At 36.3% G+C, this 26,102-nt stretch overlaps 1 protein-coding gene across 4 annotated transcripts in view; it reads left to right on the forward strand.

Annotated features, from left to right (window-relative positions):
* The first annotated feature begins 13,494 nt into the window (after nucleotides 1-13,494).
* trps1 (trichorhinophalangeal syndrome I) overlaps nucleotides 13,495-26,102 on the forward strand; it is a 131,315-nt gene continuing 118,707 nt past the window's right edge. The window contains exon 1 of one of the 4 annotated variants that reach the window (XM_032580776.1): nucleotides 13,495-14,483. The gene's annotated coding sequence lies outside the window, so the exon portion shown is untranslated. Of the gene's footprint in view, nucleotides 14,484-14,852; nucleotides 15,086-26,102 lie in introns of those variants that run through there. The other 3 variants (XM_032580775.1, XM_032580778.1, XM_032580779.1) reach the window with 3 other exon arrangements.

Raw genomic sequence — 26,102 nt, forward strand, 5'->3', positions numbered from 1 at the left:
TGTTGTTGTTTCTATAAACATGCAAGATTATCTTTCAACTGCATCTCTTGGCGTATTCATGGTCTTTGATCATTTTCTATGTTTTTTCCTTGTTTTTTACAGTAAACAGTAAAGGGAATTGAAATGTTTTGTCCCAAACGGTCTTAGTGCCACATATATGATTAGTAATATGTGCTGTTATGAAGAATGCTATTCAGAGGATTGGATCATTTTGAGAAAATAGTGGTCATTGAAAATAGAACTTTGTGTTTTATTCGGGTTTTTTAAACTGTTTTGGTGTAATTTCGTTGTTGCAAACTCCTAAACAATCAAGAATTTTACCAACACATCTATCTTGCAGTAGAGATTGAATTACTTTTGGTAATAAAATGATTTGTTACATATCTTGTAGAGTAAAGCAATGTGATTACTCCAGCCCTTTGGTTGCTTAGAATCTAATGTAAGGTTCAAATATAATGTTCAAAGAGTGCATCCCATTTGCTTTTATCTTTAAGACTAAATAAAAAAAAAACTCCATCTGTTCATCAATCCAACTTTATCCCAAACAATGAAGAAAAGACAAAGGTCCTTCAAATCAGCACCACACAAAACTCAATGAAATTAAAACTGAGAATTCAAGAAAGTTAGGCAAAAACTGGTTCTTAGGTCAGATTATTGCAATAGTGACATTGCAGGTGCAGGTGGATCTCAAATGCTGCTACCAGAATCCTGACCAACACCAAGAACATGCAGACATCTTAATTTTTAAAGGATGTTTAATTTAAGTTTGTTTCCTTTTTTTTATGAACTTCTTAGATTTACTTTGCATGTGAATAAAGTATACAATATTTAGGTATACATATTTAAAAAACAAACCAGTACAACCAGCAGTGCTACTTCTGCTCAGATTGTCCCAATATTAAATATTAGTCAAAATGCATTTTTCATCTTCTGTTCTGCCTTTAAACTGACTTTTTCTACTTAATCTAGTTTACAATGTATGCAAGACGTTACCAGCTAACATTTTTGTGCAAAGTATAAAACAGAGAAACTTTGCTGTGCTCTTCTTAGTCTTCCTGTCATCTGATTACTGTCTGAACATGTCATAGAAATTAGTTTCCTTTGACACAACTAATTGCGTCTTTCGTTTTCATTTTAAACACCTTACTGATACTGAAAATAGCTAACTTCAGGCTAAAAATTCATACCGAAGAATAGTATGACTTCAACTTGATTCTGCTTAGTGTGATGCATTTCCTATCAAGACTAAGATCAAAAGTCAACAAAGGGAAATCTTATGAAAGTGTTTTTTTATACATACTCTGATAGTCACAAAGCCAATAAAGCAAAATCTTAAATGTGTATCTACGAACAAGTATGTGTGAAAAGGAACTTAACTATGTGTAAAATTTTCCTTGCTGACTCGCTCCTCATACCTTCTCTGCCAACCTTGGAGCTCCACACACAAACTATTGTTCAAATCACTTTGAATGGTGATCTTAGCCCTCGCTTATACTTCTCTTTCCTCTAAAGTCCTACAGGCCAAACTCTGTGTTCGCAGCCAATTAGAAATGAGAGGGTGAGAATTCAAAGGGAGACCTTCAGATTTATGAATCAAATTTGTTCCATACATGCATTTTTCCATAGTTTGCAGATCTGCATTAGACCCTGTTTAGATGAATTTGCATTCATGTGTGACTGTGTATCTTCAGGAAGGGTTGAGGCATTACATGTAGTGATGGTGTGCACATGATGGCTTGGGCATGTGCATGTGTGTGTGAGTGTTCATAATGAAGAATTACGCTGTTCCCCTCATCAACTTGGTTTACAGAATGTTCACTTTAACCTGATGCTGTGTATGTATACATTCAGGTCTTGGGAGGTCTGGATTTATTAATCCGCCTGTGTATTTGTTTGATGGACTTGTTGGATCACATAATGTGGAGGAAATGGTAATCAAAATGCTGCTTTGCTTCATCGACTGTAGCTTGGAGAGCTTATTATGAGCTGATGGTCTTTTCATAAAGCCATGTGGATGGAGGTTAAAGCCCTTCTTCCATATTGATTTCACCCTGTAAGTCCACTTCATTCACAAAGAGGAAAAAGGAAAAACTGAAAATGTTTAGAACTGAACATGTTTAGAACTACTTTGACACACAAGACAGTGTTACTTCCAGGGACAAAAAAAAGCTTAAATTACGATGTGACATGACACCCAATCATAGTCTGATTTATTTATTTATTTTCACAATCTATGACGATTTTCACAGAGATTCAAGTTTTTAATATCAAAAGGAGATAACAACTGGAAGACTTTATTTGCAGCACACATTCAGAAACATTAAAATGATTTCACTCCAAACATAATTTGCTTTATTAGTTCCTGCTGCTTAGAAATCATTGTTAAAGTGTCTGTTTAGATTGTGCATATCTGGTCTGTGATTGATACAATATGTGCCTAGATAACCTGCCAACTATCCAATTCATCTATTTATCCATTGTCCATAGCCTCACATCCTTTCAGAGTTTCAGGGGGGCATTGGGCGAGAGGTGGGGTACACTCTGGACAGGTTGGTGGTCCATCCCAGGGCAACACAGAGACACACACACACACGTACGCACGCACACACACACACACACACACGCATGCACACCCCCGCCTACTCACATATCTAAGGACAACTTAGAGAGACCAAACCACTGTAACTTACAAGCAGTGAGAGGAAGCCAGAGTACCTGGAGAGAACTGATGCACACATGCAGCAGAACATCCAATCTCCATCCAGATTGACCCCAGGGTGGGATTTGAACTAGGACCAGGTTCTTGCTGCAAGACAACAGTATACCAAGCACAGTGGAGCCCACTGTCCCATGCATTTTAAATAAATAGACGTAACACAACAAGATGATCTGATTCACCTCTCTTAACTCAGTGCAGTGGGAGTTCTTCATTTTAAGGTAAACAGAGCCTGACTTGATGTGGAATATTTCAATCCCATTCAATATGAAAACATATATTAAAGGGATTGTAACTGAATATTCCTAATTAAAAAGTATTTTTCACAAAGGGTGTTGTCCAGACAATCTAGTGCACTTTTTATGTGTGTTGCAATTCAGAAAAACAACCAAGCCTAGAGCAACAGTGGAAAAACCTGCTATTCTGCAGATGTGCGTAATGCTAATTCAGTAAACCATCAGTGAGTTGCAAAATGCATTCCTAACATTATTCAAGAATAGAACACAAAATTACATTTTAAAGAGTTTTCTTTCAAAACATCAAGCTTTGGAACTTCCTGAGCCTTCACTGCTGCTGTAAATTAACACATGTAGCACTTATGAAATGTTTTACTTATTAAAGTAACACAAAAATAACTTCCTTCACATATTATGTTTGAATTTCAAATGTTACTTTCAGTCAGAACATACCACATGTTGGTCGAATCAAAAGATTCCCTTAAGCCTATCTGGGTATGAATACTTTCAGCCCATATACACGTACATTTAAGATGAGATTTTATGGCCTTTGATTACAATGTTTCAACAAGAAAGTGGGAATTTACGAAGCAAAGAGGTTTGCATCAGGAGCGAACAGCCTCCATATATGGGTTGCCCACTTCGTCCTGGCAATGACAGATTATTTAATTAAAAATAGTCACATTAACATAACCAAAGCTCACTCCTTGTACTGGACCTGCATTCACCATTTCTAATGTAGTTCAACATCCAAATACAAGAATTCATCTGGACTAGTTTTACGTTTACTTATGCTTATCTCATAAAATACATTTAAAGAGCATATACTTCAAAACTAAATCTTATGTTGACAAAATCCAGCTACTCATGGATATTGTCCAGTTTATAACACAATGATCAAATCTATCGTGTTATAGACTTGATCAATAACACAAATATGTGGAAATTTACAAATGCCCATCTCCATTCAAACAAGGTAATATACAGTTTATAAGTATTATAAGAATATATGCATATTCAGGGATCCTGATCACTTCTGAATCAACTTCCCACTAGAATAAGTCAGTGTGATCATTTCACTTTCTCAAAGTTCTCAATTGTTTCGTGCTTGCCTCTTCTCTTTCTTAGCTTCAAATGAACTGGGATTTTGGACCTATTCCACAGAAACAACAAAACTGATGTTAGAGAGAAGTTTTTGATGCACTGTATATGCATTGGTTTGATTAAAATTGTTTAGTAACACTTTTATAAATGAAGCCACAGGCCAGATAAAACACAATCAAACAAGCTGTGAGTGATTATTTACACAATATGCATTAACTTAAGCAGGTCCAGTTTTTGTCCAGAACAATAAACACACATGGAGCGTCACAGAATCGGGAAAAGAAAAAAAGGCTAATTAGATGTTTTTACCCATTTGGAATGTTTCCTTTTATATTGTGAATCAATTGTCAAACACATTTTTACAAAAACTACAATTGCGTATTTTTAAATTTTTTTTTAAACATTGATTTTTTCCTTTTTTAATTAGCTTGTGTCAACTTTTTTGTGAACAAATTGTTGTACTTGGTGCAACAAAGAGAAAAGAAAGTAATAAAAAAGATTACAGATTTGGAAAAGTTGACTGATTCTGGAGAGGAAATGTACAAGAGCCGGCCCCTGTCTAAATAAATGCTCTTTCATTTCTTAACTTTCCAAAGCAGAAAGCACAAAAATGCCAAGAAGATGCCAACTGGGAAAGATTGGAAAATGTGAGGAACTATGTCTGGAAACTATGTCTGGCTACAAGGGACACACCTAAATCCAAGTTGATGGACATCATAGTTTTACATTTTGGAGCAGAACATGTTGTACTTCTACCCTTTTTCTTTGTATTACATTTAAGCACTCATGCAACGACGGTAGCTATAACTATGCCACAATATTCAATATACCAAATGTGTAAATATTGACTCTGAAGGACTATAGGAGTCACAGAAAACAGCAGTTTTTAGACAGTATGTGTGCAAACCATACAGGTGTGACCACTGGGCTGAAAGATGGCTCCATTTTTGGAGCTATCTTGTCATGATGCACTCCATTGGTATTCATAAGTTGGATTTTCATGTTCAATGCAGGAAATACCAACTGCTGACTCGTGTCTGCTTAATCAGAACCAATACACAAAGTTTTTGTGAATGGGTTTTTACAACAACCAAGAAACATATCAAATGTGGTAAAACAATGTTTTACCTGTGTCATGTTGGGTGGTTTGAGCAAAAAGTTACCCACTCTACCTTGAGAGGATTCTATGAATCTTTATAAAGTCAGAATAAGATGAATAAACCAGTAAGTAAAATAGTTCAGAAGAAATGAAGAATATTTTGTGTTTTTTTTGGGGTGGGGGGGGCAGAAAGAATGTCCTGTACCTTTTTAACATTAAGCTGGAGGCAGTTCTAACCCCTTAAAGGGGAACTATAATGTGAAATCGACTTTTTTGAACTTTACACCATGTTATGATGTTATTCCCTACCTTGCCTACCTCAACTCTTGGATTGATTCTTTTATGTATATTTGAGATATCCTTTAGGCTCCCGTGGCAACCATTCAGCTATGTGTCTTGAAGGTGGACCTCGCACCACCTTCAAGATGCAGCTATTCCTTGCAGCTGCAGTTTCCAAACTTTCTAACCTCAGCATCACAGAGCAGCCCTCCCCAGCGTCTCCTCCTTCAGCTCCATCAGACTAGCCAGCAGCAATTAGCAAACACCAGGTGGAACTGCACAACAGCTGAGCTCAATATACAAGCTACTTCTCAGTGAAATGTTGGTAAAAACGTTGTTAAAGGGTTAATAGAGGAGTAATGTTGTGATGACTTCCTGAAGGCGGAGTTTCAGAAAGAGCAGGAGTTTTTAAAGAGACAGAGGCCCAATTTCAAGGCGTTAAATCAGGAAGTGCAATTTCTTTTAAGTCATATTTGACATATATAGCATGTTTCCCCAGCCTGGCCCTGATGGCCCACTGCTGATTAACAGCCTTTTGCTAAACAGCATTCATCTGCATCAGGTGTGTTAAAGAAAGAAGACATATAAAACACGCATCATGCATTGAGTACCAGGTTTAGGAAACACTGCCTGGAGCATGGGGTCTTCAAATCTGAGCTTTGAGGTCACATGTCCTGTAACTTTTAGATGTGTCTCTGCTTCAACACACATGACTCTAGTAATGAGGTCATTGGCATGATTCTGGAGAACTTGACTTATATTGAGGAGTTGATTCAGGTGTGTTGAGCTCTGGATCTGAAGACCCCTAACTTAGAAAAACTCCATATGTGATCTCTAATTCCTCAGATTGATAACTGCAGTCCTCTTCTTTCTCTGGAGGAAGACTGACGTAGTGTTCAGCAGTCAGTAGTGCAATGCCCCTTTCAAGGACACAACAGGGACTGTCTCTACCAGTCCCCTGTTGTGTAGCCTTAAAGAACTCAAAACTAATCTGTAATCCAGTTATGAGTTCTTAGAGGACTTGCTTGCTGTTAAAATGTATTTTTACAGAAATGAATGAACAACTTAAACTTTGAGTTTTCAGTCATTTGCATCGGCATCCAACTAAAAGAAAGTGACCAAAAATTTAAGAGGAATGAATATGTGCATCAAGTGAGCTGTTCAAATGTTCAGACCTTAACTACTATTTAAGTGTTGAATTTATGTAAGATCGTGGACAGCTCTTGTGCATACTGCTAAAAATATTTGTGATATTTTCATTTGTTACAGCACTGTTCACATTGTTATTACACAGCTATTAATACTTTGACATGACAATATGATCTTAAATGTGCATTCACCAATAACTTGTAGATTTTTGTTTATATGTGACATTATGTTTATGACACCTGCAAAAGAACATTCTTAATACACGAATGTATTTAGAAAGTTTCTTTGCTTGAAATTATAACATAACTTGTACTTAATGTTAATTCTCAGTGGAGTTATTGAAGTTACATAAATCAAATTTAGGGCATTTATAAAGATAACATTTTTGCCACAGTTGTATTTATTCACTATGCAGACAAATAGCTTTTAGATGCTTTTTGATCATAATATTTTGTGGGAGGAAAGTCAAGTGGATAGACAGCAACCTGGGGCACTCTTTTTAGTATTCTAATGCTTTATTACATATGGAAACATTTTATAAAACTTTAATAAGTCTAAATTAACTTTGAGAAATAAAAACAAATAAATCCTTCACGAAACACTTAAGACCCATCAAAAGTCCACATGAATATGGAAAAAGAAGTCAGTGTCATGATGATAAAAATTATTGTCATTAATATAAAATCCCAGTGTCTGGATCAGAACTGTAGTCTATGAAATCATGAAAGTATAATGGAGATTTTATTCACATATTACATCTTTCTTGATAAATTTCCTGCTGGCTCTTTGTGGTAAGAGGTTTCACATTCAATGTCATCCATCATGGACAGCTCGATCAAATAAAAGCCATCCCCCCAGAGGATCGTAATATCTGAATCTCTGCTCACCTGAAGTAAAATCAAAAGTTTTTAAATCATATCACTGAAATTGAGAATGGGACATTTCCATAAAATGAATTTATACTTCTGAGTTGCCTTGAGATTTTTTAAAGGAGTAGATTTAATTTAAGAGGGAAAGGAGGCCAGGGGAACGAATGTGAGATACTGTTTAATGGGAAGCATGACTTGTGAAGAGTAAATCTGGTTTCGGTTTACACGCTGCCTGGCCGCTGGTCCTTCCATATGTCAATTCAACATTTATACATTGTACATACTGACTTCGGTGCGCAAATCAACAGCCTTTCTGCCTTTTTTTGCTCTAGAATCCCCACCTCTCTCTTTTGCTGTCTCTAAAGCCCATGCGTACAATTGGAGCACAGAAACACACTGAAAGACTCTTTGTTTCATATTAGATGAGAATTTAAAATGTGGTTTTCAAAACTTTTAGGCTTTTATAAAAAGTAAAGATATTACTCTGGCGTGTTCCACATAGTGCATTAGCTGTCAAGAAAAGGGGGAACAGCAGAGTTTTGGTTAAAAAAAATATGTGAAGCTTTATGTTTGTGCTGTTATGGCACAACAGTGTAAACAGACAGAAATATCACTCAGACTGTAAGCTAATTCACTTTGACTTTTAATTGGTTACTCCATTGGGATGATGTAATTAAGAATTAAAATTGTTAGAAACCCAGCTGTCTAATGAAGCTACAGATATTACTTTTTTTTTAAAAAAAGCTAGCAGTTGACAGTTGTTTATTCTTGCTTAAAATTGACAAAAAGGTGACTCAAAACTAAGCCTCTTTTTAAAAGGTGCTCTTGTATTGTCAGTGAGAATGAGGTCAGGTAAAGAAGGGGCCAAAACCACCACTGAGCTAGCTGAGCACTGCTGTCCTTGGATCAGACCTATTTCTCCATGAATTAGTGATGAAAGAAGCAGTTGTTCAGAAACTGTTCATTTCCTTTTCAATTTGTCTCAAACAAGTGGAATTAATAAAGCAGCATCACGTTTTAAATTTTCTCAAGGAGTCTGGAGGTAATTTACACCAGTTCCTTTCAATGCTTTCTTATTCAATGATCTAACCTGCATACATTAATGCACATCACGTGTTATACCATCATTAAGAGCTTTTCAAAGAAATCACTCTGAGCTATTAGTATGAACATTTTATGAAAAACTAAACTGCATGATTGAGTCATCTCACAATGAGCAGTCTTAATGAGTGACTGCCAAAACAACAGCTTAGCATTTTGTAAGCATTTTTTTATCCACATTTCATGTTAATCATCTGAACAAGAGTCATAGTTGTGAAAAGGTTTCCACTACTACATTTGTTGAAGACTTACTTGACTTAAGTGAGAAATTTTATGAAAAAGACGTTCTTTTCTTACAGTTAGTCGACAGCAAGATAAACATCTCCCAATATAAGAGGTAAGGCCAAAGATGGTGGAGAAAGCCTTGAAAATCCATGGGTGTTACTCTGCATAATGTCATATATTTTTGTAATGACTGAAATGAATCAGAAAACTGACTTTTGTATATTTCACACTCTGACCAACTTGTTAGCATCAGAACTCCATTGTGATATTTAATTTGGCTGAAATAATAATCCCCACAGATGATGTTCCTGAAACATGCAAGACATCATCTTTACTGGCCTTCCTATGTTATTATGAAAAATTATTTATTCATGGACATATCAGTATGTCAAACTATACTCTGTGAAGTATGATTGGATATTTTAAAACTCTAAGATAGCTTCTACACCAAATGTAACATCTAGACAGATCTAGAAATCTGGAACTGTCTCTCCCTCTCTCTCTCTGAAAACTTAAACAATAGGATAGGAAAATCTCAACAGGGTGACTTGAGAAACAGCATTAAAGAGATTTGGCCCAAAATGATTAGCCAGTTCTGATCAACTTGATCAAGATTTAGTTGCAATCAACAGCTCTGCTGGGATTCTGCCACAGAACTAAGAAATTGGACATTCAGATCCACAAGTCTAGAGGTAAGGTAAGGTAATTTTATTGATATGGCACATTTTCAGCAACAAGGCAACTGAAAGTGAAACCAGACTGAAGCCAAAAGTGAAGAATCTCACTATCCTCATATATTTAAGACTGCTTTTAATTCCATCAGAACCTGTGGTAACTCAAAACACTATTATTCTTTTGAATTCTCAATGTTCGTCTGTAGAATCAAGTAAGGCATTTCGAACTTCAAAATAAGCACAAAAACTATATCTTTAAATTTCAGAGCGAAAGAGAACTTTCAATAAGGTTAGATCTGAAATGGTGCTGATAACATCCTAATCTTGCCTATTCAATTTCCTTGAGGATTTTTCATTTAGTCTCCACTTTGCTCTGTTTGTTTCTTGAAAAATAATGTATTCCCTCTAATTGATCATTGATAGATTTGAGACTGATCAGAAAAATGATACAGAGAATAAACATCGTTTTCCAACTGGCATTACTGAAATGGATTGTTTTGCATCATTATTTGGGTTGAGTCGGATTATATGTATTTGGATCAGACAGTGACTAATTAAATCGTAGTCTAACAAATTGTGTTATTAGAAGCAAATTTTGCCCATATTGGATTCAGTACAGTTGGACATAAATTTGACTTGTTTGTCTTATAAACTTTCTTGATGTGACTTTTGTGACAAATTCATGCTAAATTGATAAATTGGATAGATTCAGATTGTGTTCGTTGTGAATAAATGACAGATTATTATTCAGCTACATAAATGTAGCTTTATTGTTATGTTTTTGGTATACAGTACAGACCAAAAGGCTGGACACACCTTTCTAATTCAATGGGTTTTCTTTATTTTCATGACTATTTATAAGGCAAGAAATCCCACTTATTAACCTGACAGGGCACACCTATGAAGTGAAAACCATTTCAGGTGACTACCTCTTGAAGCTCATCAAGAAAATGCAGAGTGTGTGCAAAGCAGTAATCACAGCAAAAGGTTGCTACTTTGAAGAAACTAGAATATAAGGGGTATTTTCAGTTGTTTTACACTTTTGTGTTTAGTGCATATTTCCACATGTGTTATTCATAGTTTTGATGCCTTCAGTGTGAATCTACAATGTCAATAGTCATGAAAATAAAGGAAACTCATTGAATTAAAAGGTGTGTCCAAACTTTTGGTCTGTACTGTACATTATTGAGTTATCTGGTATTTCTAAGGTTAGACTGTGTAGTAATAGGTTCATTAGTAAATCAAAATATTTTGAATGAGTTATTTCATGCTTTTAGAAACATGAGGGTCATGGGCATTAAGAAATTGTATTCTGAAGTGAAAATTGAATTTATTTTGGAAAGCACAATTATGAAGGACTTTTAAAACTTACAAGAATGAAAATTATATTATGTGAAGCATAAAAATCAGGATGGAGCTCATTGGTGACTCGGAGTTAAGGTGCTGGGCCTTTTAGAAACCAAAAAGCTTTGGAAGCGTCATTTTTTCCTGCAACTATTCTGTAAAAGCAGAACATGTTTAATAACTTTGAATTGCAAAATAATTTTCAAATGAGAAATGCAGAAAAGTGGTTTCCAAAACAAACCAGATCACCAGGCAGTCTCCGGAGAATGAAACCCTAGAGAGCAGCCAGTCAGTGACCTACTGGAACAAATCTGCAAGCTGCTGCTATAAAAATGAAAATAGACAAAAGGTTTTCAGCATCTTGGAAAAGTATTCACGACCCTTTAACTTTTCAGTTTGTTGCGTTACATTTCATTGACATTAAATGCATCTTTAGTAGACCGACACCAAAGATCATAGAATGATAAACGTGAAAGAAAATAATCCAAGTTTTAATCTAAAAAAATAGTATTGAACTTCTCATTCAATACTTTGTAGAATCAAGACTTGGCTTCAATTCAAGCAGCAAACCTTTGTGGTGTCTCGATCTCATTTGCGGATCTAGAGAATAAATTGTAAATGAAAAGGTGAGCAATATCTTTTAAGTACTGGTAATCTAGTAAATGTTGAATTTATATTAAGCTCCAAATGTGTTTGTTAAAGAAGAGTGAAATTTGTCATAAAAAACATGACGGCAAACTCAAGATTGGATAGGTAAAAAAATTCCCAAAATATAATAAAGCAAACCACTCTGACGTGTCAGATCCATGAATTTATTGATTTATTTATTTGCCTTTGTACTTCTGAAGAATGAAGAAAAATGATAGGAATACATGATGATTGCTAGGCTAGTGAAACAGTAGCCTCAACAAAACAGCAAAGGATAAAGAAAAGACAAAATTGAAAATTTGAAATTTTATATAGATATCTGCATAGGTATGGGTGCTATATTTTTCCAGAGTAACTTTTCTTCTTATTTTAATTTTTCCCTTTGGGATTTGTAGAACCTTCATTGCTTTCATAGTGTTGGATCCACCAGCAGTAGCTGCATGTATGCCTGCAGACTGCAGAACCTTCTCTGTTGGCCAAAAAAAAAGAAAACTAGCAACAAAAAAAAATGTAAAAAAAATCTTACCTTTGACTTCTGAAGGCCAGTGTGTAGAGGAAAAAAAAAACTAAAAAGTTCACTGAAGCTTCCTCCTTCAGGGAGAAATGAGGTGAGGAAGCTTTTGAAGGGAATGAAGGCAAGCTCACTGGAAAACAGACAGGTTGGTTTTTCCAGAGAGCTTACAAGGTCAGATTCAATTATTTATAGCACTTCCTGAAACACCTCTACACTATTGACATAATTTCATAAATAAGTAAATAAATAAAAATAAATAAAATTCTGATTCACAGCATCTACCTTGATAAATCTTAATCTTATGTCTGATTAATTCTTCCAACAGGTAGATAAAGTCCCTGTTTTCAACAGAGGGTGCGCTATAGAGTAGCATTTAAACTGAGTAATTCATAAGCTGTTGCAGTCGTGTAGCATTAAGTCTTGTAACATGAAGCCCTTTAATGTTACATAACTGTTACAACAGGGAACATGTTTGACAATCATAGTCTTATATTTTAAAGTAGCATTTACAACTAATTCAATAAAATGATTTGTAGTGAGAAGGTGGTGGGAATTTTAGAGGAGACCAATTATGCTTCCTTGAACAGGTTAGGATAATTCTGTGGCCTATACAAAACATGTTTATTAATTTTTTTTTGCAAAAATCATTCTTCGATAACTTCACCTGCTCAGTTCTAGCTACTTTGAACTCCTTTCAGAATGAGCTGGGGTTGCTAGGTAACGGCAGTATCTGCAAATTGTGACTTAATAATCTGAACTTTTTTGAAACGGCTTGTTTCTCAGATTCCCAAAAAACATTGCTAGAAATATATCCAAGATATATTTTCAGACTTTTTAAGACTCTTGATCAAATTTTGACAAAAAATACTGTTAACTTCCCACTCCTGTTACTGTTAAACAACAAATAGCAAAAAGAAAATCAAAAACATAACATTTTTCAAGAAATCCCTATTGTGTGAGTAGAAAAATTTGAATTGTTCAAAAAGAGACTTAAAAAATTGTGCGCAGCACTGTTATACAAATTCACCCTGAATGCTTATGAAATCTATAGTTTAGCCTAGTCCAGTTTTGGATGGAGCACATCCATACCAGAAGACATTAAGAGAGGCAGACTTATAAGAAAAACATGCTTATATTTAACAGGTGGTTAAAATCAAAATAAATACACAATGCATGGGTTAACTAAAGACTTTTTGAAGCCTAAAATGGAGATTGAAGAATTTTGTACAACTTTTTAGAACAGAATAAGCCTGAATATGAATAATAACTTCAAATTCTAAACACAGGGGAGCCAAAAACTTATAAAGACAGTAATATTAATACAGCATCTTCTATTCCCAGGAGCTTTGGACCAGAAGTTTGTTATGCTTGCTATAAAAACACTTTACAACAACTTTTTATCAAACATCACATGATGTTTAAGGATGTCACAAGGGTTTTGCCAGAAGGTCCAAGACGGTTTTCTGATTTTCAACAAAATACTATTTATTTATCAATTGACTAATCAATAAATAGATATGCCATTTTTAAAATAAAAATATAAATAAATAGTGATTAATTTGTTCTTTTTTTAATACCTGTTGTACATTGTCTTATTGTTTTTTAGTACTTGCCAGTCTAATTTCCTAATAGAAGCAAACATTGTGTTTTATTGACTAAACTCCAAATATTAATCTGCTAACAGTATGTCTAATTTTGTTGCAAGAAAGTTGGGAAAATGCAACCCAAGATAAGAAGAACTAATAGGCACTGTTAATAATGGAAAAAAATTGTACTGTATAACAGAAAAAAGATGAGTAAGACAACCATTCACCAAATGTTGGTGAATAGGAGATAAGCGTTTATTTATTTGTTGTACTGATTCCCTCACTCTTATTTAAAGTGCAGCTGCAGTCCGTCTTGTTTGGCTGGGTGGTTACTTTGCTCCGATAACGTCTAACTTTATTCTTAGTTTTTGATTCGGTTCTTCATTACCTGTGTAAATCGGGGAGAGATAACAGTGTGTGTCACTTTAAGAGTGAGTCTTCGGGTGGCTTCTTGATATTAATAGAGCCGCTGTGTCTTCCTCCTCTGACGTAATGACTACAGAGACAAGCGGAGAGGTCCTGTCACAGCAAAGCGATAACACTAGTCTGAAAGAAAAGAAAAGAAAAGGAAAAAAAAGGAAAGATAACGAGCTGACCTGTTTTGGTTTGCTGTGACCACCAACTCCATGAATAACAAACTAACTAAAGCGTCGGGAATATATCAACACCCGAGCCAAACTCACCCACTAATCAGTCGGTATTAGCCTAGTTTATGTGCTGCCGCGAAGCCTTTAACTATCTCGCCCCCCCCCCCCTCTCTGACCAAAAAGAAAAAAAGAGACAGCCAAGACACAGTCACCCCGTCCGACATCATCAACAAACAAAAAAAAAACCCACAAAGAGACGAACCAGCCAGACAGCCAGCCACCATCTTTACTGGCTGCTGAAAGAGACACAATCTGAGAGAGAAAAGAACCTAATGCTTATTTTGATCAACAGGTAAGCATCCATACATACAACTATCTCTGCAAGACCTTCTCCTTTTTTTTTTTTTTATTAAATTGCAATTATTTAAAGACATAAACCAAAGCGACGCAGGTTTGGAGTCGTAGACGGCGAGAGATGTGCTTCTCAGGCGAGTCAGCCGATGAGACGTGTTCGTCCGAAAAGGAAGCGATTTTGGAGGGGGAGACAAAATGTAGCCGTTTGTAGTTTTACGACGGGCAGCGGTCGGTTTGCGTCTTATGTAACTAACGGCCTGAGTAGCAGCAGCAGCGTCGGTGTGAGGGGAAGAGAGAGAGGGAGAGAGAAAGGGGGGAGGAGGAGGAGGAGGAGGAGAAGGAGGTGGTGGCGAAGGGGGGGTAAATCTGCTGCTGAATGAAGAAGAGAGGAGGGAGCACCGCTTTGAATTCACATGGCAATTTACATTTAGCTTAGGACACCCAAACGCCACACTAATGCGAATTGTGGGGGGGCTGTTTCTGCTGTAACTGCTGCTGCTGCTACCGGGGACAAGCTACTGCTTTGATTTAAGTTTGAAGCCAACAACAAGCAGAAAGCAAGCAAAGGGGGGGGGGGAAACGTGGAGTCTCTTCAAGTAGGTTTGTGCTTTTCCTCTTTTTTTTTTTTTTTTTTTAAGTTCTGAGTTGTAAGTTTGCGATAAGTGGCGTCCTGATTGATCCTGATTGCAGTCGGCTTAACTCCGGAGTGATTTCTGTTACTGCAAAGGAGCTCCCGTGTAACTACGAGTCTGCTGCGTTTGTTGTTTCATTGATAACTTTTCACGCTGCAAACTTGATACTCAAGTTCAGATTTCTGACGCACGTCGCGGAATTAAACGGAAAGTGTTACAAGCTAAATAAAAACAAACAGAAAACGTCACTCTTCAGCTCCTTGATGCTTATTGGGGGCTAAAAAAGCGACAGAAAGTGGGATTTACACATCAAAGAAGCGTTGTTTATTCGACATGGCGCTGTTTTCATTGTTGAAGAGCGGCGTGGTGGATGTTGAGTTGTCGACACATCCTCCCTTATCAACCTTAAAGCAAACAAGTGCACGCAGGCTAAACTCAACTCTTGTTTACTTATTTCGTGTTTTTTTTGTTGTTGTTGTTTTGGCTGAACGCTTCATGTTCTGAGTTGCATTTTACTCAACTTTGAGAAAGTTTCTCCCCCTCCCTCCCACCTCCCCTTCTCTCGTCGTAACAAACTGTGATGTTCCTTTGAGATAAGGGTGCTGGGTAGGCATGACAACTCTGTGGGGACAGCAGGGTATGTGAAGGCAGCACAATGAGGCAAGGAAGCTTTTTTAACACAGTCCTCCACCAGAGTTTTCCAAATCGGAGCCCCCCTAAAACTCCACAAAACAACGTGCCTTGCTTTCATTAAGCAGATAACCAGCAGTAATGTATTTAAAAAGCAATGCAGGCCTGTTAAGCTTCTGTTTAAGCTACCCCACACAATTACCCTCACTCGTTTAAAAGCTAAAATCAGTGCTTATGTTCTGAAGAAAAAACCTAAAATTATTGAGCAGCTGAAAATGAGATAAAATATTTTTATCCAAATTGCAAATTTGCAAATCACCTTAGAAGGTGATTTAGTTTTTTATTTTAGGCAATTCAGTACTATTTAACCGTAACTTAATCTGTCCTCTGCATATTTATAAATTACTTGAGATGCATGTATAGTTTTAAGGTGAGGCTTTATCTACATGCTAAATTGTTCATTAAAATTAGCATTTTTCAACCTAGTGAGTGATAATGTTTCTTTAATGATCCAGGAAAGTTTAAAAAATTTTTTTTGTTATATAGATATATATTCAAATCTGCATCTGAGATGTAATTTTTTATGCATACAGTAAAACTGTACAAGTGTACAAGTTTCCATGCGTATCCTTCAGGAGCTCTGAATTGTAAATCGTTTTTAAATTAACAATGCATGCCTGGGCTAAAAATGAAACTTGTAATGCGCTCTAAATATACTGTAAAATGTGCATTTTTGCATCATAAAATGTTAGGCTTTGACTGTCAAATTTTCCCTAATGTTTTTTTTTTTCCTTCTGACTCAGAAAGCTACCTCAGAGATATCTCCAAAACAAAACCCAAGGGTAACCAAGATAGAGCCTGGAGGAGGCACTGCTGATGATGAAAACTTTCTAATATCATAAAAAGATTTATCGGACAACCACCCGGTTTAGGAACTGCCCGCGTTAACTCTAATTAGGTGACTTAGAAGGAGAAAGCTTTTATGTTTTTTTTTTTTTCTTCATTATTATTGGCTTTTGCAGTTCATATAAAAAGGTTGCAGTGTGCAAGTGCAGTATATTTACAGAAAAGATTCTTCAGTAAGAGAAGAAGTCAATCACATTTTGTATAGAAACTTTGTAAAACTATTAAGTATGGAGATTATTAAAGAGTAAGGACTTTTCGTATTTTAAAACGCTGAATTGTACATAACCCCACACTAAGATCAGTGTTTAACAACATACGGTATAACTCCCTTTAATGCAGCTGAATTGTTACTCAGCTTTGCTATCCACATAGCCTCCACTTCTCTTCTTGTTTAATTCACATTGATTCAGTTTAGTTTAACTTTTACAGTCAGTCTCAGGTTGGCTTTTTGATGTCATTAGAGGTGCTGCATAGAAACTTTATTTCTTTCTTTTCATCTCAGTCCTTCACAAGATCTCTTCAAATCAGAGCCTCCCCTAAAAGCCTAACAACAACTCGCTCTGCTTCTTTTCAGAAGATAACCTTCAATTTTGTATTTTAAAACAAATCTCAGGCCTGTTTAGTCTTTCTTTAATCCTCCCCAATGAGTAGGAAACATTTTTCTTACTCATTCAATACTAAAAATTCATCCAACAAAGATATACGCTTAGTTTCAAAGTTAATCTAGGTTACACTCTAAAAATCATTTGAAAATGTGCAACGTTAGATTTAAACGGTTTAAATTCCGACTATTGAAGTGCTCCCTAAGGAAAGAAATAGAGTAAAAGAAAGTTGGGAAGATTCCTGCGGCGTCCGTCAATCCAGAGTTTAGCTCCCAGAGAAATTAAAGATGACCGCTGTGACTTAACTTAAAGCATTAGCTTTCCTGCCTAAATGTAAAGCTTCAGATTTTTAGTTTATCACATTTCATTTTTGTATTTCTTTTATACTTTATGACCAAAAGAATTTACGGCATGTTCTTACAGCTAAGTCAAATTACAGAACCTCTTATTTACCCCCACATAAAGTTTGTAATAAAAATTCAGCTCCATATATAGATTTTTTTTTTTCTTTGACTGTTTTCACATCTGCTTTCCAGTGGTCTGCACATGTAATAATGACAAATTTCTTAACAGTTCCTCAAATCTCCATGTCTGTCTTTTTCTTTTCTTGTAACTCTTTTTTTAAAATAAAAGCTGACATGGATGAGTGGCGTTATTCTTAGGGCTTGAATTAAATGAAAATCAAGTGCTTTTAATAAACTTCCAAATCTCATAAAACTTGTAATTAATGTTGCCCGTCACCGTCTTCAACATTTCAGCTTTAACTAGATTAAATAAATTCTTATCACTTTTATAATAAGGCTTGTCAAACTTTTATAACTTGACCAAATCTCTTTAAAATTACTAAAGTCACCCAAAATGTGTACACTTACTGTGGTAAAGGGAAAAGAAAAAACTTTCTTTCAGGACACTGGATACCATTGTTTCTTACGGGCTTGTTCATAGCAGCTATTAAACGTCAAAACAGTTGACAACTTCCTAAAGCGAGCCTATTGCTTGTAAAACTCATTTGTGGATGTATGTGCGAGAGTGGGAGACAGCAAAGCGCTTATTCCCTTTTCTGTGTGTGTCTGTATGGGCAGCGGAGACAAGCCATGGCTCACTCATATGGCTGCAATATGTGAAGCCGCTCTTGTGGTGAAACTCGGAGGAGAGAAAGTTTTGAGAGAGAGAGAGATCTGCGAAGGGAATGCACGGAGTGAGGGAAAGTCAGGAATGTCCCGCTCGACTATAGCTGGAATGTATCTCCCGTGTTTTATTGATGGTTTGATGTTCTGGAAGACATGAGGAACAACTGTAGTGATTTTGCGGGCTGCCATGTTATTTGTATCTGGTTGTTTCGGAGCAGCCCTTACATTGCTTTGAGGGGGAGGAAAGGTCGGTTTGAGACGGAGCGTAAAAAGTCTAGGCCAGTCTGAGTAGCTTTTGGGGGAAAGCAGCGATTCCACCCTTAGAGACATCATTTTTGCCTGGTTGCCTGTAAGAATTAAAGAACGGGCACACAATGACTTGGATCGGGTCCTGTTAGACAAAACTCAAAGATGGACAAAAACTTAAACAAGTTTACAGGATTAGGCATGGGCCAGAATGAGATTAAAACTCACGTTTAACAGCAACACGATATTAACACAAAAATTAAAACCAAAAGTACCTACCATGGTCTAAAGGTCTTTTTTTTAATATAAAGTGACTATTGTCCCTACTGCAGTAGGTCGTTTATTCCTTTGGTAGTCACAGTAGCTAGTAGCTACTTTTTTTAAAAGTAGCTAGTAGCCACATTGACAAAAAGCCACATCGACAAAAAAGGAAACTTGGTATGGTGCTTTGACTGAATCCAAACTTCCCTTATTTTTTTGCAACTGGAAATGAGTCAAAACTGTAAAATTTCTTAAAATAATGGTATCAGTTTAGGAGACATCGCTTTACTCAGCCAGCTAGCTGACTCTGTGGCGCAACAGTTTGGGCAGGGGTTGTACTATCGCTGTGTTCGATTTGTCTTGGAAGTCATAGCTCAGATCTGGGAATGGTGTCACTGCCGAATTTGAAAGCCAGTACAATTTGGTAATCGCTGTGGCGCTAATTAGTAGCAAAAGAAGCTGGTGATATATTTTTGAGGTCAAACTCTAAAGCAACATGTTCACTAAAAGAAATACAACCCTCTATGAGCCAATGGCTGAATAATATGCAAACCATCAGAAGGACTAATAATAGTCTATTCCTGCAAGTTATAATACATTTCATTTTCTAGCATACTGATTTTGAGCCGGGTCTTTGAACGCTGGACTTCCCTGTCAGAATCCTGACTTCAGGGGAAAATCTTGTTAAACTTAAACTTTTGAGTACAAAGAAAGGACACTATATTTTACACCACATGCAACTAGGCATCAGCTGGTATCAGATTCCCACGGTACTTTACCCATTATGGTATTTACACAATTGCAAATTGTGGTTATTTAAATTAGAAAAATAAGCAATCATCCTTACTTCTGTTAAAAATAATATAACAGCTTGAATAACATAACTTGTTGTTTTGAAAAATAATCTGGTGCAGAAAAATAGAATAATCACCTCTTGTATTTAGTAGTTCTCAATATGCAGAATTTTATTTTTTGTTTGCCAATTTGTTCTCTAACAAAGTGAATCTTGGAGTAAAACAACCTGGCACTAGCTGGTTAATTAGTCAGACTATCTGCTCCATATCCCATTTACAGTTGACTGCTAAACAGACATACTGCTTGAGACAATATAGTTTCAGAACAACAGAAGTCGTTGGTTACACTCCTTTAGTTTTTACACCATAGCTGTTTGTGTTCTTTATGATTTGGAATATTTACAAACAGATGGGTTCTTGTAAGAAAGGAAAGGTGTAGGAACCTTCTCTCACCCAGCTGACTGGCAGTGCACAGCAAAAAGTAGGCAAAGGGCAGAGCTTATTACCAAACAGTCAAAGAAAATTCTGGTTATTTTCTGCAGATCCTCATTAAAATGAATTTAAACCACAAGAACAGAATGACAGAAACACAGGTACGAAATCATTACTGATAACAGTTTGCACCAGTTCTCTTTGTTTACCTTTATACATGAGATTCCATGTGAAGTTTGAGCTCTTCAATTCTGCTACTTACTTTGTTGTAATAATTCGTCTTCTAGTTCAGACTAATGCTGTTTTTTGTATTATACTAAGACCAGATCTACAAACCAAATTCTCTGTCTCTTGAGAAGTAGTACAAATATGTATTTATACCATATATGATAAAATAACATATTTTTTAAAGTTATATTTTTACTTTTACCCTTTGCTTTTGTGTAACATTATATGTTAAATAATTAGAAATGTGGGAAGCCTTTCCGGAGCCGTTTCTCATAAGTGTGCTCAGCTGACGCTTGTCGAGCGTGTCAGTGCAACACCGCCGTGTCCTTCTGGAATAAACTGTCTGCCGACATGTTCCAAAGGCAGATTTAAAGAACATTTCTTTCATCTGGCATCATGGTATCTATTTATTTAATTTCTAATCACTTTCATTTACATTTGCGATCGCTTTAACTCTCATTGTTTCAAATAAGCAGGGAAAAGATTGCATCTATTAGTGCAATCAGCTGTTATTCATCCCAGCCCTGCCTGCAGTTCAGTTAAAGGAAAACACCCATTTGTCATGGATAGTTTATTTGAAGCAAAAAAACCTTTTTTCAAGGCTTCTGGCTTGCTCGCGACTTTCTGATCGCACCTTTGTTTTACTACCCGATGCCCTGTTTTTACTCATATCTCAAGGACGCAATCTTCATAGCTTGTTTTTTCTTCTTCTTCTTTTTACTGTCCCGGTATATCGTGACTTTGTATTAGTTGCCCGTAGTTGGTGGCAGTGCACAGATTTTGATCTTTTATTCTTCTTGCTTCTTACTGCAAGTCGGTCTCTGCTACAAAGGCCCCCCCCCCCCAAAAAAAATTGTCATCCCCACTGCGTCTGTGGTCTGTGCAGCCTTGTTTAGGCTCAAGTTTGTCTTTTAATGTCTTTGTTCTTTTTAGACTTAAAAGTCTGTCTTCAGATAACGAGCACATGTTCTTGGTTTAGGGTGAGATTAGTCTTTTTTTGTTTTTTTACTGTTTTTCTGAGAAATCCTAAATTTGGGAGATTTTCTTTAATGCGAGAGGGTAAAAGTCTTTCTGTCATGACACAGTGGAAACTGATAGGCGGTGGTTAAGCTGATTTAAACGGGTACAAAAAGAGTGGGGTGGTGTAGGCAGCAGTACAGCCTTGTGGTCTGTTCTCTTACCGAAAGTTTGTAATGTTCAGACCTGGTTACTACTCATACTTTTCTTTGTATGACTGCCAGTTAAAGCTCTAAAAAAAAAAAAAAAAACATGCAACAGATAGACCCAGCTGCAAACATGTGCATCTGAGTTTCACAATGTCAAAATAATTAGGAATTTATTCACAGCCTTTTGCAGCTTTGGCTCGTGAGGCAGCTGGTAAATGAAACCTGCTGGCTTCTGATGTCAGCGCTCTGAGTTTTGAAGTCCCGGCTGCTTTGCCTCAGCGGTACGAGCAGGTTTGATGCTTCCTGTGCACCCAGACCTTCAGTTATCAATCACGCCTCAGATGAATTTTGACCTTGTGTAAAACACCTGAAGTGAAGTTCCAGCTGTGTGCTTGATGAAATTTGTCAAAATATAATTACAAAAGGAGCTCCCAGTTAATTGATAACGAACTGATGTGGTGATTATTTATTTATTTTATTTTTTAACTGTTTAACAATGAAGGCTTTTAGCGTAAATCTTGCAGAGTATTTATTTTGTACTTAAGATGCCTGTTTTGTGTTTTAATAATGCATTAAGTTTTAATTTAGAACTATAGCTATAGATGGTCTTCAAAGTTTGAGGGAGTTTGTTTGTTGATTCTTAAGTATTCAGAGTTTGTGTAGTATAACTATAATTTGGGCCTGCACATGTAACATACAGCACCTTACATGTTTGTTGGCACAAATGGTAAAGATGTAACACCTGTTTTTTTTTTTTTTGTCCCATTTAAAGTTCCTCTTAAGCATTTAATTATTGCTCTTACTGTAGATGAGTGAATTTTTTAGGTGAGTACATAATTTTCTTTTGTCACTTCCTGACTGGTAAAGATCAGGACACATCTGCTCTACTAAATATGGCATGTTCACTTGCCATATTTACCACTATTTTGAAAAGTGGTTAAGAGACATAAACCTAAGAAAAATGTCAAATCATATTTATACCCCCCCCCCCGACCCCTGAGAAAACCCTCACAGAAAGTCAGCCAAATTAATTGAAAGTCGGACTTTAAATTTAAAAAGTTTTATTCCTTTATTTGGGTGGATTCCAGTAATCACGGCATTGGTGAATAGAATTATTTTCCAGCAGGAAAATTGTTCCATTTTCAATTAATCTAATCAAACTAAGGGTTGTATTTGTGTAAAGAAAGATTTAGAATGAGATCTTGCTTCCTGTCCCCATTTTGCTAGTTGCTAATGTGTCCCAATAAATTTGGTTTGTTATTTTTATGTTACTGCAGTTCATAGTTTTTAGACAGTCTCAAATACTTTGGCATTTATTACAGACTGCCAAACTGAACTAACGTTTATTTCTTTTCTGACTTCTCAAGTTCATTTTTCACACCTGTTGGTAAACGTAAAATAAAAATAGTGTGAGTGGCATGTATGTGATGTCATCCTGCTTGCTTTTATAATTGGTGCCTTACAAAAAAAACCATACAAACGTGTAGTTTTCTTATTCTTTCAGGTAAAGCTGTTTGCTTTCTTTTCTAGTATTTTTCACAAAGTTTCTTTTTATTTTAAATAGTGATTCAGCTGGGAAAATGTAGTCTGGATCCAAGCTGGTAATTTCCATCTGATTTACTGGTTTTTTGGAAACAACCGCTGTGAATCAAGAAATCCACTTGTCATTTGTCTCATTTACTAAGATTAGTGCGTAACCGACTGCAGCTTGCCTAACATCAGCTTTCGGTTTACCTACATTAGAGTTTTCCGCTGGGTATTTTTGATGTGGCCAGTCGCCTGAACGCAGGTGATTTCACTCCCATCTACCCCTGCCTATTTCATTATTTGGCATCTGCTACTATTGCATATCTTCACCCAACATCACATGCTTAGCGGTAGCAGCGTTAGTCAACGTTTATCTCCAGACGGTTCAGCTTTGTTGATAGATTCCAATCAGTTATTCTAAGAGTCGGATGCTTTTTATCTGCAGCTGCTGACTTCAAATCTATCTCATTTACAGTTTGGTTTTGAACAAATAGACTTGCTGATGGTTTATTTCTGAACCGAAGGTTAACAACCTCCTCTGCACACACTCAGATTTCTTATCAGACAATTCTCTGCTTCTGCTTCACTTTTTCCTTTGTGTACTCAAATGTTCTGAATCTTTGCATTAAAATTTCTGGCTTCCTCTTTCTTTCTTTCTTTCTTTTTTTTTTGAGTGTCATATACACTTGACTGTCCTGTAATCACTGCCAGAAAAGGGAGTTTACTTGCTCCAAGATTGCATTTAACTTTAATCTTGAGTGTAAATAGTTGCTGACATTTGTTTGCTATTGTGCTCTTTCTCAGTCACGAACACGTTTTCTCCAATGGTGATGTGGCACAATTTTCCAGCAATCACGCATTTTATTCTGGGCAGGCCATAGAACTGTGATGCATTGTTGGTGGCAAAATTGTATCCATAAAAATAACATTTTATGGATTTTTTTATTTTATAGCTTTTGTTTGCTATGAGTGAGATGATTTTCCACACACACACGCAAACACATGCGTGCGCACACACCCCCACCCACCCACTGTATTCACTTAAAAATAATAATTAGGAATGAGAGTGCAATAAAATAATTACCTTCACAAAAATGTTAAACAAATATATGAACCAGTTGCTTTGATGTACAATAGAGAAACAAATGATTGCGAATATAAATTAGCTTTTTGATCATACGTTTTTCAATAGATTAACCTTATTCTAGCTGTTTAATTGGCACAATTCTAGCATTTATTTTTACAGTTATGATAATGTTAGTTTAAACATCTATTTTTTGTTAAATTAGTAGGCAAAACGTCTTAAGAAAACAACTTCTAAAATTAGCAGTAGTGTTTTTTCCATGTTCCATGGTACGCTATGATACTTTGCTGGTCTTTAACGGGCAGCACAAGAACAACAAGCTGATATCATCCAGTTAAATAGAGGCTTTCTGATCAGGCAACTAGCCTGCAGTCTGCTGCTTATCAGACATGCTGCTCCGAGGTTGGCGGCTGTAGTTTTAAAACAGTTGCCTCAGTAAACGTGATGGGGAGGCACATCATGACTGCCTGCGTTTTTCACAACCAGAAATATTTCTAAACAGTCGTCTTTGTTGTAAGGCAGGTCAAAGGCTAAGAGCTTTCTTTCAATCTGCCTAGCAACTAGCGCGGGAGGGGCAGCACCGAGTCACTTTTATGATCCGTTTATCTGCAGAAAACTCTGGTCATTCTGGCACTTTCTCGGACATCATATAAAAACACTTTAAATCACAGGAACTTTAAATCACAGGAAATGTGAAACAAACGTTTTGACTTTTTCAAAACGTTGGTACACTTTAATACTGACACATTCCCACTATTCTTTGTCAATTCACTTACTGGGTCTGAAACTGGAAGGTTTTCATCTTTATCAGCTTGATCTTTGACTTTCAGTTTGGTGATTCAAAAAGCTGCACCATTACAGCACCACTGCTGGTCAGCTGGCTGAAATAAGGTTTCTACTTTTTCGGCTTACTAGAAAAACAAATTCACCTGTTTGAAAATGTTTCCATCCTCAAAGAAATATAACAGTGGTTTTAAAATCATTTATGTTGTAGGTGTTGTTTAAAACTATAATGCATACACCATGAAATTATGGTATTTGTACTCAGAATATACTGTAAAGTTCTTATTTGGGCCTATGCCTATACATCCAATGACAATGTAACACAGTTGTAATTGCTTTTAAATTTAAATCTCACAGAAACAAATGTCATGTTATGCACTATTGTGTTTTAATCTGTGCATGAAAAAGATTATAGTTAGTTATAAGGGGCCCTCTGACACCTCATCTCTTACCACTAATGTCTTTGTGGCTTATGAAGAAGAAATTTTGCACTTCTTTGTCAGTTTGATTTAATTTGCACACCATTGTGCACAAGCCGGAGAAAAATATTTGAGTTCCAGTGAGACAGAACTCTGCAAGTTTTCACCCCCAAAGTTAGCTTTCAGTTGTATTATAGTTTTTCTTTTTCTATTCTTAGAAAAAATGAAATTAGACAAAATCTGAATCTGCAGGTCAAAAAAATCGTCAAACAGTAGATGATCAGTTATCGTTGAATTGTTGGAATGGGTCTTCAGCATGCTGTTGCGTTGGTAAGAGTACAGAAGCAATTTTATCATGACCACATTTCTTTTAGAAAGGGTCAAAATTTTTTTGGGAGCTTTTTAAAACTTTAGCCTACACACGCATGGTCACCCCCGCACACACACACACACACCTCACCCCCACGCACACACACACACATAGCTGCAGCCCTATTAGTATTGTAGTCTGGAATCAGGCTGAAACATCTGGTGGCTGAGTAACTTTTCAAAGTAGTCTTTGTCCTCAGTCTGAGCACGCATCTGTCTGTCAAAGTGTGGTTTCCTCTGTGTGTGTGTGTGTGTGTGTGTGTGTGCTTTATTGTGCCCCGCCAAATTAATACTTTGATTCAAGCCGTTTTGTTTTATTCCTTTAAGAAACTAACCACTGTTGTCTCTGCTTTTTAACGTATTTTTGTGTCTGCTTCTGTCTGCATTCGTTGCAAAAAAAAAAAAAAG

This window comes from Xiphophorus hellerii, chromosome 13 (genome assembly GCF_003331165.1).
Source record: "Xiphophorus hellerii strain 12219 chromosome 13, Xiphophorus_hellerii-4.1, whole genome shotgun sequence".
NCBI classification, from domain to species: domain Eukaryota; kingdom Metazoa; phylum Chordata; class Actinopteri; order Cyprinodontiformes; family Poeciliidae; genus Xiphophorus; species Xiphophorus hellerii.